Genomic DNA, 16,324 nt, shown 5'->3' on the forward strand with positions numbered 1-16,324 from the left:
CAAGATTGCCTACCATTCAACACTGATCGCATTTTTATTAGATTCTCATAAAATCACGTGGTTCTACTGTTATGTTTATAAAAGATTTAGGACTAATTTACTGCACCTTAAAACTCTATTGGGTAAAAATGACAAATACCTGATAGTTTAAGGACCATTAAGAAAATTTGCCAGAAGAAGAAGACAACCAATGCAACATCGGCGACCGCGCATGAACTTTTCTCGTCATTTCGAACGAGGCTTTTTTTATATTTGCATTATTGATTTCTCAGTGGGAAAATGGAAAATTAAGAGGAGGAACATTCTTTAATATCAACTTGTTTGTCATGGAAATGTCTTGGAATCAAACAAATTGTGGAGTGATTGATAAAGAGTTGATGTCGGGCGAAAGTTTCGACTATTTTTAGTTGGGTAAATTATATTTTACCCCCTAATAAATACATGACATATTAACCCCGTATGATTTTTATATTTTACCATATAATCCACTTATGGTTTAATATTTTACCATATAATCCCTTATGATTTCTAAAATATACACATAACCCCCCTTGACTAATACATAAATTTCAATTTTACAGAAGGGTAATTTTGACATTTTAGATGACGCCGTTATGAATGATCATTCCTGTCACTTTAATCCAAACCATAAGGGGGTTATGTATAGCTTTTGAAACCATAGGGGGGTTATATAAAAAAAAATGCTAAATCACAGGGGGTAAAGTGAAATTTGCCCTTTTTAGTTCAATTTCTTTTTCGTTATTAAGAATGGATTTTGATGTCGGGAATATTTGTTCTTTCAATGCATTATGTTGTTAACTCCGTTTTATAGGGTTGTGTATTAGTTAAAGTGTCGTTAAATCCGTGCCCATATCGCTTCTTATTTTAGAGCTTCACTATGGTCTTTTGTCAGATACAAAACGTTTTTGCCAATTGCAGTTATCACAATGCAAATACCACTAAGATTTTGGTTTGGTGATTAGAGTTAAGGCTCGTATCACGTATTTTCTATTTTGAGAAGATTTTACGGTATAAATTTGCAGACAAAGACTTATTTGGGAGCGAATAATTATTCTGACTAAGTAAACATACCATCATTTTTTTTTCAAATCTCGAGCTCTTAAGATCATCGAGAGTTTTTACACTTGAAATCAAACCACGATTTGGCCGAAACAAGATGTTCATAAAAGATGTTTTAATTTAAAGACAAATTCATATATTTTTACACAGAGTTGCAAGCCCTGTTCACATATGGTCAACATAAATTTTAGGAAAAATCGTCCAAAACGTCCCTCACATTTTGTAAAATGACTTTTTCCGGCCCTCACTTTTAAAAGTGTAATTTTATATCCCTTACATATTCACATCGATCAAATTTGGTCCCTAATTAGGTTTCCGATCATTTTTTGGCCAGAAACATCATGTGCAAGGCAAGTGATCATTTTTTAAGGGTAAATTTGTCAAATTATATTTTACATAATCTGATCTATAGTTCTCCACATTTTATAAAATAAATTTTTTCGTCCCTCACATTTTATAAAATAATTTTTTTCATCCCTCACTTTTCACAAAATGAATTTCTCCATCCCTACATTTCAAAAAATGAATTTTTCATTTCTCACTAATTATGTGTGTGAATACATTTTTTTTTTAAATACATGTATATATCTATTTGATTTTGTTTAATAATAATAGCATAAACACATGTATGTACTTGGCCCAACTTGTGGGCTATCTTCTCTTTTTGTATGATTATGACTAATATTTACCAATAGAACCATAATTTGCATAGTCTTATTATATTCTGACCGAAAATAGCTTGATTGGTCAACTTGACAATGAATGCAAGATTTTTTACTAGCTAATACTAGATGAAATCAAATGATCATGTATAATATATGGTATTCGTATTATTAAGTGAAATCAAATAGACACATACATATATTTATACTATTCGTATTATTAAACAAAATCAAATAGACATATATATGTATTTAAACAAAATATATTCACACACATTTTTTTAAGGGTTTCCCTCACACACATAATTAGTGAGGGATGGAAATATTCATTTTTTGAAATGTGATGGATGGAGAAATTTATTTTGTGAAATGTGAGAAATGAAAACATCATTTTATAAAATGTGAGGGACGAAAAAATTTGTTTTATAAAATGTAGAGGACTATAGATTAGATTATGTAAAATATAATCTGACAAATTTACCCTTCAAAAATGATTACGTGCCTTGCACGTGATGGATTCCAGCCAAAAAATGATCGGAACCTAGTTAGGGACTAAATTTGACAAATGTGAATATGTAAGGGACATAAAATTACACTTTTAACAGTGAGGGACGAAAAAAGTCATTTTACAAAATGTGAAGGACGTTTTAGACGATTTTACCTAAATTTTACATAGATTCAACTTTGGGCTTGAACCTTATAAAATTCACCTTTGAGCTTCATATTAACTAAGCCCTTTAAACTCATTTTTTACAACTCAATTTTCTTGAGCAACTGAGTGGGAAATCTTTATCTAAAAAATGCTTGCATTAACCAGTTTTTTTTTTTTTTTAAACATCTTTCAAATTTCAAGTCCATCAAATTCGTAAATCCTGGGACTTATCAACATTCCAGCCAAACCTTAATGAAATAAGGGGAAAATAAGGAACTCTTATCTGGCCATCTAGGGGATTTAACTTAACAAAATTACCTTTGTGTGTATACATATGGGAATGAATCACTTGAAATCAACGCTTAGCTTTCAGAAGACACATCTAGGAACCCCACAAAACAGCCATATCTTGACTATATAGGAAAGTGCAAGAGGGAATATATAGCAAGTGATTATGAGAAGGTGGCTGAAATGATTGTTGGTTTTATCTAGAGGTGTCAAAATGGGTGACTTGGGCGGGTTTGGGTTGGGTAAAATGGGTAATGGATATAAGTGAGTCAACCCATTTATACCCATTTAATTAGATGGATATAAATGGGTAAGTCAAAAAATAAATTGGGCAACCCAATTATCCATTTATAACCCATTTATTTTAATTTTTTGTAAACTCATTTAAATTCATTTTTGCAAACTAAGTTATCAATTTATACCGTTCTTTGTATCCATCATTAGTTTTAAATATTTACTTATAATGCTCAATCAGCCTAATTAACAATTTTTTTTCATTTATACTCTATGTCGCAAAATTACATATTACTTAATAATTGAATAATAATAGTACAAAAATTTGAACTAAGTACTATAAAAGTTAATATAAAAACTTAATCCAAAAATTTTGAACCCCTAACATTTTTTTCATATATAAATTTAAAATTTCGTTTTAGAAAGATAAAAAAAGATGTTAAAACTTATCATAAATTGGTAATGCTGAAAATGAGCAAGTAAATAAACTAAGAGAAAATAAAATAATAAAATAAAACCAACAAATAATAATAATAATGAAACAAAGGTAGTTAACATCGTGACAAAATGAAAATTTGAAAAAAAAAAAAAAGGGTGGGGAAGAGAATTCTAAATGGGTTAATTAGGTTTGATAGGTTACCCAATAATACCCATTACTAAGTGGGTATTATTGGATAACCCATTTATACCCATATACAAAAATTTAAGATACCCATACCCATCTATTTATGAGCGGGTATGGATAAATTTAGTTAAATGGGTTAGTTTGCCACCTATAGTTTTATCAATCGTGACCAAGTAATTACGATTGGTAGCATGCTTGTGACTTTTGATGGTCCATTTTTTCAGTATATATAAGTCCACTTTAAACCTTATGATGGCCAACTGACTTGAATTCTATGTTAGTGACTTTTTTAGTACTTTAATGTGTGACTAATTAGATAAATCAACTTCCACTGAACAGCAGTAGATTTCAAACCTCTCGGCCGCTACCCTTTTAAAATTTAGGAAAAATTATTTTTCCAATAGAACTTTTAATAAAAGTGCTTAATATGTGTTTAGTGTCCGTTTGGATTAGCTGTTTTTTAGGGGTATTTTTGAAAAATTTTGCTGTAGCAGGGTTTTTAGATTATATTTTGGGATATTTTCAGAAAATATTTTGGGATATTTAAGAGTAGGAGAGTTTCTAGAATATATTTTGAGATATTTTTTAAAATTTTAAACTAATTTTTAGATTACCTTTTAGAGTACTTTTTAAAAAATTTTTATTGTATTTGAAAAACACTCCCAGTCTGGATACATTAATTCAATAAGTACTTAATGTATTGGATAATATATAATTTGAAATTTTTATATGTATTTATCTCTTTATTTAGTTGATAATATAGGATAAAATGATTAAATTAAATATTTATTTTAAATCACAAACGTACTCTAAAAGTATCAAATTTGAGCTTTTGCTAAAAGTGCTTTTAGGACCAAAAGTTCCACTCCTAATTTTATGGAATAATGTTTACCAAATAACACCTAAAAGTATTCTTTTAACAAAAGCACCGTAGTCCCAAACGGGCCTTAGTCACCTTCACCACAACAAGCTACAATTTGACATGAATCTCTTTCAGAGCTGCTCTATGGGATTCGATTTCTTCAATTTAAGATCCATACCAATTTCACTTGTATATATATATATATATATTGCTATCCATGCATCCTTTCCTATCTCCATTTTTTTTTTTCTGTAAATTTTTTCGAGATAAGCATTTGTATAGAGATGGAGGCGGATTGACGAAGAGGTTCATATCCCTAAAGCATTTTGATTCAATTTTTGTACTTGTATATAAATTGGGCTAATAATGTGTACAACACTGGACTATCAAAGGAATGTTTATTTCGCTTGCAATTCCTGTTATTGGACATCTAAAAAGCTTAAATGTTACATGATAAAAATACATTAGAAAGAAAGAGAAAGTAGCATTCTGTAATATATTTTGTTTCAAGGCTCTATTATAGAAATGGTAAGAGCAATTGCAAAAAGTTTTAACACTTTTAGTTGCAAGATTAGAAGGAATATTATCAAAATTCAGGAGGGGTATCTATGGAGCAATTCTAAAATATCTAAATTTTTTTTAATAAAATTGAGAGGTGCAATTCTGTACAATTTTTTTTTAATAAAATCGAGAGGTGCAATTGCACCCCGTGGAATCAACGTGGCTCCACCATTCCCTATAATTATCTACTACTACAAACGTGAAATATTTTTTGAAAAAGAATTACTTTCATAAGATAAGGCGCCCCAATAACTAAATACAGTAATATGAGGGTTAGAAGTGTACTTTCACTTTTTACTTTCATTTTACTCATTCACGTTACAATTGGCTTTAGAAAATGCTAATTCCACACTTTGTACAAGTTGCAATACTAATAGTACAAGCCATTAGTGCATCCAATGTGTTGTGTTATACTTAGGATGGTTCTAGTGTAGATAGGAGTGGGCAAAATTATCCGTTAATCCGAAAACTCGTCATATTCAATCCGAAAATTAGGATACATGATTTATATTATTTGATCCGGTTAAAAAAGAGTCCGATACCCACTGAGATGGGAGGCAGATTAAAATCACATAATTAAAAACCCAGGGTTCACGACCCAACCCGCCCCATATATATATATATATATATATATATATAATATTTTTTAATTTATATATATATTATAAAATAATAATTTAGAGCTGAATAAATAATTTCATTGAACAAATTGCATCACAAATATAAGAAACTATAGTTTATTTACAAGATTCATTTGTAAAGGTTACGATCTTATGTTTTATAGAAAAAATTTTAATTAATGTGAAACATATATTTAAAAAAATATGCCCACTTCTTTTAAAAAAAGTCTATTGTTACTGTAAGGGGAGAAAAGAGCTCTTTCGCTAACGAGTCCTATATATTTCATCGATTATCGTGCAGGAATGGACTGAAAAAGCTTCGTCTTTTCTTTGATCTGTAAGGAGCTTGACGTTTACAGGTACTTGTCCATTTCCGTCTTCGTTCCGTCTTCGTAATATTCAATTCCGTCTAAGTCCCGAATGTTCATTTCTCATTGACTGCTGAAGCAACATGATGTGGGTCCGTACAGAAAAGGTAAAACCCTCAATTCCGTCTCCATCCCGAATATTCATTTCTCATTGACTGCTGAAGCAAGTAACATGACGTGGGTCTGTACAGGAAAAAGTAAAACCGTCTAATAAATTTTTAATAACATCGAGTTGGACTGATCTCGGCTAAAAAAATGTATCTTTTTTTTTTCTTGACACTGCACAACACGACAGGTATAGGGAAAGGGATACAAGTTCAAGTGACCTATTCGAATAGATGGAAATTAAATCATTATCGGACTAGTGATCTAAGCACTTGTTGAATTTAGACAAAATCATGTATTAAGTGATAAATGATGGAAGTCAAGGTTCAAATATACCTACACTAGTTTTTTTTGCTCATTGCTCCATGTCAGATTATCGTGTAAATAGGATTGGCTATAGGCTTGTAGCTGAAGTTTAAGGGACTTTTAGCCAAGTGAGTTTGTTATAGCAAACTCATGTAAGGGAACTTAGGCATGGCTAAAGTATTTCCGAAGCCAATCTAGAAATAAAGTAGACAGTGGAATTTGAAGCCCAGAGTGGAAAACTGAATTTTATTTTATTTTTTTGTGTTTTAACTCGAGCTCGATGGCCATACACAGTGCTCGAGCTTGACTCGAAGCATTGTATTTCAAGCTCGAGCTCAGCTCGTTGGAGATCGAGCAGTACTCGAGCTCAATTACTGAAATGACTCATTCAACCTTCACAAATTTTATAACGATTTCAAACAAGCAACCCAAAAAAGTCATCTGATTATTCCTAAAACAATAATTAAATATTTGCGCGAGTACTCTTTAGAGCTCGTCGAGCTCATGAGCACATATTATTCCTGCTCGAGCTCGACTCAAGCTCGGTCCTCGAGCTTGGTATTGTCCGACCTCGAGTCGAGCAGCTGACCGAGCTACTCGCGAGCTCGAGTCGAGCTGCTCGAATGAGCTGCAGCCCTAGTTTAACTTGTAAAAAATATTTCTCAAGAATAATATAGTGCAAGTTATTGATCCCATGTGAGAAGACTAAAAGAATGGTGAAAAATGGTGAAGTGCATTGAAACTTCTAGCAAACTCCTTTGAGAATCTGAACTTTCAGTTCAAAACCCCAAAATCCTTATCTCCTATTTGGCATATGTCTGCTTAAGAACTCACTCCCCATTTTCATTGTCCAATTTAGTCCTCTAGAGCCTCTATGTTGATGACTATCATGACTATCAGAATTGTGTACTAGTTTTCTTTCTTAACTATGGCTTTTCTTTTTTCACGCTTCACAGTAATTTAAGCTACATTTATATTTGAGTTTTATGTTTGGTTAAAAGTTTCAACACTAGTGATTAATGCTGCAAATACTTAGACAATTGAAGATTTGGTGTGATTAACAAATCCCATTCCAGGAGCAAAAGTAAAAAAATCAGGGCAACATGATCAACTTCACCAAAGAAGAACTGAATGCCTATACTGGCAATTTTGAAGTCTACTTAGGGGAGGGGAAAAACGGACGAGTCTACAGAGGACATGTCCCTACCAATAATAATCATGAGTTGAACGAAATGTTAATTGCAGTAAAGCTCTCAAAGAATCATGATTCAGACACAATCACCCAATTCGAGGTATCCACGTAATTTACTCACACATGCAAACTACTAATATACATAAAATCTAAATTCTTTTACCTCACAACTTGTCAGAATGAAATCGAATGGCTGCCTCAGTTGAACCATCCAAATATTGTTCAAATGGTGGGGTTATGCAGATCCCCTGAAGGAATCTATATCGTCTATGAACTTGCGAAAGGCGGAGATTTGCTCAGTAAATTGGAAGGTAAAGTACATATGCACTTGATTACTCTTGAAATAGTGATTTTGTTATAGTAAACCCTTTTTTTTCTTTTTGAGAAACAGAACTGGACTGGCAGCAAACACTGGACATTATTTTAGGACTAGCTGCAGCCATAGAATATCTTCATGACACGGGTCTAAGAATTGGAGACCTAAAAGCTCCTAACTTACTTCTTGATGAGGTAAACTTCGAAAAAAACTTTTAACATGAAGAAAAAGAAAACTTCTTCACAATGAGATGTTACGTGCAATACTCAACCATTGAGGTTTGAGATGCTAATGACTTTGCTTGCTTGTCTTCAGAATTTTCAGACAAAACTAGGAGACTTTGGCACCATATCACCTATGGCTACTATTCATACAAAAGCAAGAATCTTTATGACCCCTGGATACATGGATCCCAGTTTTTCTTTCAGATGTATGAACTCAATACCTTCAAAAAAGCAGGAAAGTCTGGTTATATATGTATATATATATTTATGACTAGAGATTTTCAGTACATTATGGTCATTGCAGTTACTCCTCCATACCATTCTTATTAGTTACTATGCAACTGTTTTGCAAGGTGTTCCAAGCCTAGATGATGACATTTACGGCTTTGGAGTGATAATTCTGCAACTGCTGACCAAACAGATTTTTCCTATCGGAACACATACTCATATTGCAGAGAAGACTGAGACAGAGTTTGCTCAAGGAGATCCAGTAGTTCATGAGAAGCTGAGGGTGAGTGGCTGTTCAAAAGAGGATGCAAGTACAATTACAGGGTTGGCAGTCCAACTCACCAATAGACCATTTCAAAATGCCCAAGGAGAATGGTTCAACGTATACAGGCCAAATATTGCAAGTGTAACTCAGGTGCTCAATACGCTACATGTTGTTCAAAGAAATGCCATACACAGGGGTTTTCTAATGCTAAAGTTAAAGGCTCAAGCGATAAAGACCAAAATCATGAAAAAGTAACTTTCTAGCAGTAGCACTCTTCTGTGATAATCATGGACCATCTACATTCTGTCTGACACGGAAAGACTACTGTCTAATATGCTTTAGAACATGCTGTCTGGTCACAGGTTTTGGTGACAATTTGTTGATTCCAAATGTTGTCTTAACAGCTTCTTGCATGGATATCTACATTGTGATTTTCTTGTTAATTTCTAGGAGTGATTTTTATCTTCTTAAGCATATTTTCTCATCCTATTCCAAGTTGCTTCTTTAAATTCCGGTGAAATTCAATATCTGGCTTTCCTACAAAGCTGTTGTTCCTACCAAGTGTTCGTGCTGTATCAAAAGTTCATTTGTGCTGATGGTTTTGAAAATTTAGATAGAGCAGGAAATGCAGAAATGCTTCTTGACATGCAGGTTTTTGGTGCTAATCCTGACAATAGAGTTTTCAGTGTGCTAACGAAAACTACAAGGGAACTGGAAAATATGTCATGGTCCAAACCTTTTTTCCATTTCTTGTATGTTATTTCAGTATCAATTCAAATTCTTAGACGTGAACCAGGTGGCCCCTGAGTCCATGCATGCATCCTTATCTGCAGTGGTGGAACAAACCACTTGTACTTCTGATTAAGAATGCAACCAAGACTATCTAAGTAGCATAAGCACGTAGAGTTATAAAATCCTATGCCAAGACACTAAACCAATTGTTAAAACTGGGAGTTGCAATAAATCAATTCTAAAGGAGTCAACTGACAGGTTTAAGGGCGACTTCTTAGAAGACTCTTGATATGGTTTTCCTTTTCCACCTCCAGATAAAAACCTGGAGCAGGAGAACATAGTTTAAACTACATTAATACATGCTCAGACCTTCCTGCTACAAGTTCAATCAGCTTGCTGATCTCTCTCTCAGCCACCCTCCAGACCCAACCTAACAGAAGGATATATCCACATTCCTGAGTCATTAGTAAAATGAAGTGCAAAACTGAACATCAAATCATTTCACATTCCTTTCCTGGTTTCTACATTCTTGTTTGGGAGAAGCATCAAGAAATATACACAGTAAGGCCGGGGTCTGCAAGTAATTCCTGATGCCAAATGCTTCCTTGTGCAGGTATCTTATCATTAGAAGGATCAATTAACAGTTCTTTGAGATAGGGTAAAAGTTAATTAACAACAAATTTACTGCAGGCTGAGTTTAGAATAAAGCACTAGTATTTGTTGACCAATAAGGCTGCTTCTACATCTCCTTGAATTCTTTTTTGCCCCAGCAGTGTGATTCTGCACCCATGAACTAAATGCATTAGCTATTTATGTAAATTCAGCCAGATATGTCCTAGCCGACTGTTTTTCTTATTGTAATTTAAGTGGACAACAAACACACACATCAAGCAACAGGTTGTTTCTAGACCTCAAAACAGGGTCATCTTCTTCATATTATAGCATCTTGTATGTGTCTTGCATAAATTAAGTTCTACTAAAGCATCATCCGTGATAGACAAACAAGTATATGCAAGTCCAAGAGAATATAAAAGGACAGACAAAAGTCTTTTAGTGTCCAAAAAAAAAAACAGAGAATCTTGAAGTATAAATATATGAAAAATTCGGAGAAATGTTCATAGGGTAACATCTTATAGGGCCATTGGCATACGGCTAATTACTCAGAATATCGTTGAAAAAAAGAAAAGTCGGGCACATATGGATCTGACAAGGGGTGCTGCAAATCTATGGCTGGCAGCAGACAAAATTTTTTTTTTTTTTTTAATAAATTCGCTGGCTGCCGGGCTGTGTTAGCCCGGCAGCCGGCAGACTTCTGCAAAAAGCTGAGCCATTCCAATTTAAAAAAAAATATATATATTCCTGTTGCAAAAAGATGGCTTCTTCAACGCTTTTGCTGTTGGTGGTGTTTATTATTGATTTGATAGCTTTTGCACTTGCTGTTGCTGCTGAGCAAAGAAGGGCTTCTGTAAGTTTATTCCCAGACTTCTAATTTGCCTTCTTCTATGCCAATTTAGAGTGGTAGATGGAACTCTTTTTTCTTCATTATAGCATGAGGTTTTTGGTTAGAGCTGCTGGCAGAAAGTTGCAATTTTGTTTTGGTTCGTGATTTGCTAATATTTAATTGCAATTTTTATAAAGGCCTGTTGAATTTTCATGTCCATCTGAAATAGAATCCAAGCCTGTCTGTTGTTCTCGAGTTTAATGAATTTCCCATTTTAGGTATTCAGGTAGCTAATTTTACAGTATAACCAACCATTCATGTTCAGTGTTGTGGATGTGACATGGAAATATGTATTGAGCATGAGCATTCTAGCAATAAATCACGGTAGGCCTAATGAGACAAATTATAGTTTGTGGTCTTCATCTCCATATTGTCTTTGCGTGTCTTTGCATATTGTAGATTTGTGTGTCTCTAGTTCTGCAGGTCTCAGAGTGATAAGAAATTTTGATGTCATTTATGTAAGACCCAACTGACACATAACATATTGCATACATTTCATGAAGGTCTCCATGTAAAAACTGCTTTTTTTTTGTCTCTGCTATAACTATAGAAAGGGCATTCATTGACTAGATAGAAACGTATGAGCCCCAATAACTGAAGATTCAATGAAAATCAAAAGAGAAAATATTATAGAGATTGAAGGGCTTGAGACCAAGGTTCAGTAGGGGCTTCCAATGGTTGGGAAATTTCCAAAAAAAAAAAAAAAAAAAGGATTAGGCAAGAATGACTGCAAACGATGCTTTATAGGTGTTTACCATAGGAGGAGTGCAAACTGGTTAAGCTATTCAGCAAACTGGCCACCCCAACCCTGGTTTTACAAAGAAGAGATTCAGTGATTGTGTATAGGAAGCCTGAAATGTGAAAAAACTTGGAAGACAACATGCATCAGGAAGTTACTATAACGGAATTATTATTATTTTTTAAATTGAACTGGTTGCCTGGCTCTCTCAGCCCGGCAGCCGGCTTTTTGCAGGAGTTTTTTGTCGGCAGCAGTGTCAGACTAAAAAATAAAAAAATTTTGGCTTTTTGTCAGCCCGGCAGCCATAGATTTGCAGCACCCCTTTTCAGACCCATATGTGTCCGACTTTTCTTTTTTTCAACGATATTCTGAGTAATTAGCCTTGGCATTCTTATACATAAGTATGCATGCCACCTATGTATATGCATGCCACCTGTGAATGCATAGTCTAACAGGATTTCTTCTAAAATCAAATACATGTTATGCTCCATCACTATTGTATGACACCTTATGTAGAGGACTTAAAAGGCCGCGCACGCAGGGGGGAAATAGTTTGACAAATCATACCAAACACCAAACTATGGTCTTCTAATTATCTAAACTTAGCTGGTGGTAGCTTGTCTTTCCTATTTTGACATTCTCCTCAATCAAAACCATGCTCATAACCAGTAGCTACACCCTACACTTCTAGAACAAAAACAAAGTTTTATATTACCATTGAGTAATATAGCATATTCATATGCTATTCTTCTGGTTAACAATTAGGGGTGTTTCGCGAATCGAGCCGCTCGCGAGCCGATCGCGAGCGGCTCGAATACGAGCTCGACTCGAGCTCGTCAATATCGAGCTCGAACTAATCAAATCGATCTCGATCTCGAGCTCGAGCTCGAGCTCAAAAACATTGAGTTCGTTGGCTCGCGAGCTCAATTATATATAATTTTTTTATTTTTTATTTTAATAGTAAAATTACATATATATCCCTAATATTTTATTATTTGTTAAAAAATTATTATTTTATTCATTTTTAAAAATAAATAATTATTTTTTATTTTTTAAAAATAAAATAATAATTATTATTTTTTTATTTTTTAAGCTCGAGCTCGAGCTTCACAAAATTAACTCGAGCTCGGCTCGATTAGCCAAAGCTCGGCTCGAGCTCGGCTCGTTTGCACCCCTAACAATTATACCATGCTAATGTCAAAAAATTTCAGGACAAAGATGGTGAATCACATAACATGAGGGATTACTTTGTCCAATCAACAGTCTTCATTTCACTAAAATCCCCAATGCAAACCCTCGAAAAAGAGAAAAAGGGTAGAACAGAATGAAAGAAACATCATTGACTACAACAATATCTTTTCAAGTCAATCTACAATGGAAAGCCAAGTACAATTCAGTACTTTTGCTTTTATTGGGCCGATGCATCTAAAATTTTCATGCTACTAAGTAATTTTCTATGGTTACAGAAATATTCAAAACATACCTAGCATTAGCTTCACCTAATTTTATATCTTTCCGCACAGCTCAGATGCCAGGACTTGGTGTTAAACAGTATGGCCATAGGAGAAAAATACGTATGACAATTTTGAAGGCACCCTTGGTTGAGGTCTTACATACCTAAAATTACGGACACAAAGAAGGCACCATAAACTAATGGGTATATCTATCAATGCGAAGGTGTAAAAGTTGCAAACATTGAAATAGAACTATAACAGGTAAAACACAGTTGAGCATTGCGTCAATTAAGGCATGCAACATCGAGGTACTAAGATCACTTCTTCAAAAGTAACATCACTAGAATATCGAAAGAATGGCAATTTCACCAATGTCCTAGACTCAGCTGCTCAAACTTCTTAAATTATTTCAACCTAAACAAGTCAGCAAACTATCACATCAACATTTGTCATGCCATGTCAGGAAACTTTACCTTGTTAACATACAGTACGGCTGTCGAAGAACTTCGGTTACCAGATCATCAATCAAAGTTCCCAAATAACTACTTTCCCTTTCAAGAACCATGAGTTACTTTCCATCTGAATGCCTAGCAGCATTAATTCCAGAAATAATGCCCTGTAAGAGGGAAGGGGAAAAAGGTAAGGCATCTTGTTAGGAAGGCAATGGTTATGATGCCATTCAAGAAGAGTGCATAAAAGTGGTTACTTTATATCAAAAAATTCATCAACCCAAATTACAACAATATATAACCTGGGCAGCTGCTTCTTCATAACCTGTTGTTCCATTTATTTGACAAAGGAAAAAGGGTCCTTCAATCTTTTTTGTCACAAGTGTCCTATGACACTGATGAGCAGGTAAGTAACCATACTCTACAGCATAAGCAGGCCTCAGCATCGAACAATTCTCATGTCCTGGTAATGATCTTAAGAGTGGCGATTGCAGTTTCTCCTATAAACCAGTAAAAATCCTTAAAAACGCAGCAAGTGTGGTTACTCAACAAGAAAAAGGTGTACAGGATAAATATACGTGGCCTAAGCAGGATACTTTTATCTAATCTCTTGATTTCCTTGTCTTTTAAAGAGAATAAGAATTGCAGAGATGCACAAGGGCCAAAAACCTTGTCTTATTTGTGGTAGCTAATCAGAAGGCATAGAACAGTAAGCACCAAGACTTTGATGGGTGACAGGAAAGATAACCTGCAACTTTTGGGGAACTAAGCCAAATTATGACACACAGACCCAAGAATCTACTCACAAGGCATTTACGATAAAGATCCAGGAAAAAGTCAGACTGCCAAAGTTTTTTAAATCTTTGATTGAATCAACAATATAATACCATTGTCTGCCATAGATGCTTATGAGGCTTTCACGTGACCTGATTTTGTAGCTAAATGAAATTAACTAGACGCTTAAAACTTGTGAAACGAACTCATCAATGTTGTTATGAGAACTTCCGCCTTGGTGTACAGCCTCTTGTGCCAGTTCCTTCCACTTCTCAGCATTTCTTCTGAATTCCTTTGTGCTCTCGCCCTCAGTAACTGCGTTTATGGACATTGAAATTTCTTCCCTAGTAACAATTCCCTTGTCATTGACCTTGACTCGAACCCCAGTTTGCCATACATCTGCGACAAACTCTGCATTTGTGAATTGATCAACAATCTGTGGCATAGCTATCATTGGCACACCTGAAATCAGTGCTTCAAGCATCGAATTCCAGCCGCAGTGTGTCATGAAACATGACAAGGCTTGATGTGCCAAAACTTCAAGTTGAGGACACCAGTTGACAATTAGACCTTTTTCTGATATTTCAGACTTGAAATTGGCTGGAAGTTTGCACTCTTCTGAATCTCTAACCTTCCATAAGAAGTGGTGGTCACTCTTGACTATGCCCCTTGCAAGCTCTTCCATTTGTTCTTCTCCAAGTACAGCCACGCTACCTAATGATACATAAATAACTGAGCTACAATCTCTTTCGTCCAACCATTTTAGGCAAGCATCTGACTTTTGGCTAATTTTTTTCCTTTTAAATCTTTGACTTCAACTAAGCAGGTGCAATTGCTTTTCTTTGCTTTTCTTGCACTCAATTACAGTTGATTTTCTCAATTTTAAGGGTCATTACTCGAATCAAACTTTGAAATCACATCTTCATAGGATCACACAACCAACCATGGAACTGAAATACTGACAGTTTGACACGATACATTGAATCACATCACTTTTTTAACAAAAGCAACAACTAGTATATACAACTACCCAAGAAAATACCTTCTTCTTTGAATGATGATGAACAACCAACGCAAGTAACAAACACACAAACAAACAGATGCAGTGGGACGGAATCTGAGAGATAAATATACCTTCTTGTTTGAATTAAGATGGATGGAGATCCGATCTAACATTCTATCCCTTGCCTATGGAACTCAGGTCCCTAAACAGCTAATTCAGATTTCAGGGTCTCCTGATTTTTATCCTTAAGTGCGAGTTCAGAACAAGAACCGAGGCAGGGCGGCACAGGACCTTCTTGAGAGAGAGATTGGTTAGATTTAGTCGCGACTGACATTTGTAACAGTAAAACATAAGTACAACTGCGTCAGTCAGTCAACAGCCAAGCATGCGTGTGCGTATAATTGCGTGGAACTTTTTTTTTATAATTACGTGCTAATTTTTGAATGCATAAAAGAGTAATTAAATAAGGCATTCATTGGTCCTTCTTTTCCCCCGGCGAAAATTCCCTTTCCAAAAAAAGAAAAAAAATTGGAAACAAAATAAGGGTTAGTTGGACTGTTGGATGAGTTGCAATTTTCTCACCTCAACCTTTTAAACTTGCACTTTTTCCCTTGTATGAATTTTTATTTAAATTATACTATCTAAAATATTTAGATTTTTATGTTTTTTTAAAATTCTCTTTTGGTTCACTCTTCTTCTTCTTTTTTTTTTTTTTTGCCCTTCCCCTATCTATTTTTTCTTTTCTTTTTTTAATGATGCTCTACCTTAGCTGTACCGTCCAAACTAGGGGTGTGCATTCGGTGCAAAATCGGTAATTTGGTGCAATGAATTCGGTGAATTCGGTTATTTGACCTATAGAAATTTAAATCGTTTTCAATTTTGAATTACCCATAACCGAATTCATTCCGCAACCGATTTCAAATTCGAAAACGGTAATGAATTCGGTTAGACCGAATTCATCTATTAAAAAACATTTTATGAAATTCGGTCATAATTTTACACATTACTTATGTTCTAATCATTTTGTGGTTTAATTGGCAATTATTTGATCACTTATACCTAGAATATTTAGTTTATGATTTAA

At 34.4% G+C, this 16,324-nt stretch overlaps 1 long non-coding RNA gene across 1 annotated transcript; it reads right to left on the bottom strand.

The window, feature by feature from the left end:
• Window positions 1–9,798: 9,798 nt before the first annotated feature.
• Window positions 9,799–15,594, bottom strand: LOC140008945 (uncharacterized). Its single transcript, XR_011816287.1, has 5 exons — window positions 15,372–15,594; window positions 14,351–14,951; window positions 13,766–13,963; window positions 13,488–13,630; window positions 9,799–10,100 (listed from the first exon to the last, which is right to left on the bottom strand). It is a non-coding gene; the product is annotated as an uncharacterized lncRNA (long non-coding RNA).
• Window positions 15,595–16,324: the final 730 nt, after the last annotated feature.

Source organism: Coffea arabica, chromosome 6c, assembly GCF_036785885.1.
Source record: "Coffea arabica cultivar ET-39 chromosome 6c, Coffea Arabica ET-39 HiFi, whole genome shotgun sequence".
Taxonomy (NCBI): Eukaryota; Viridiplantae; Streptophyta; class Magnoliopsida; order Gentianales; family Rubiaceae; genus Coffea; species Coffea arabica.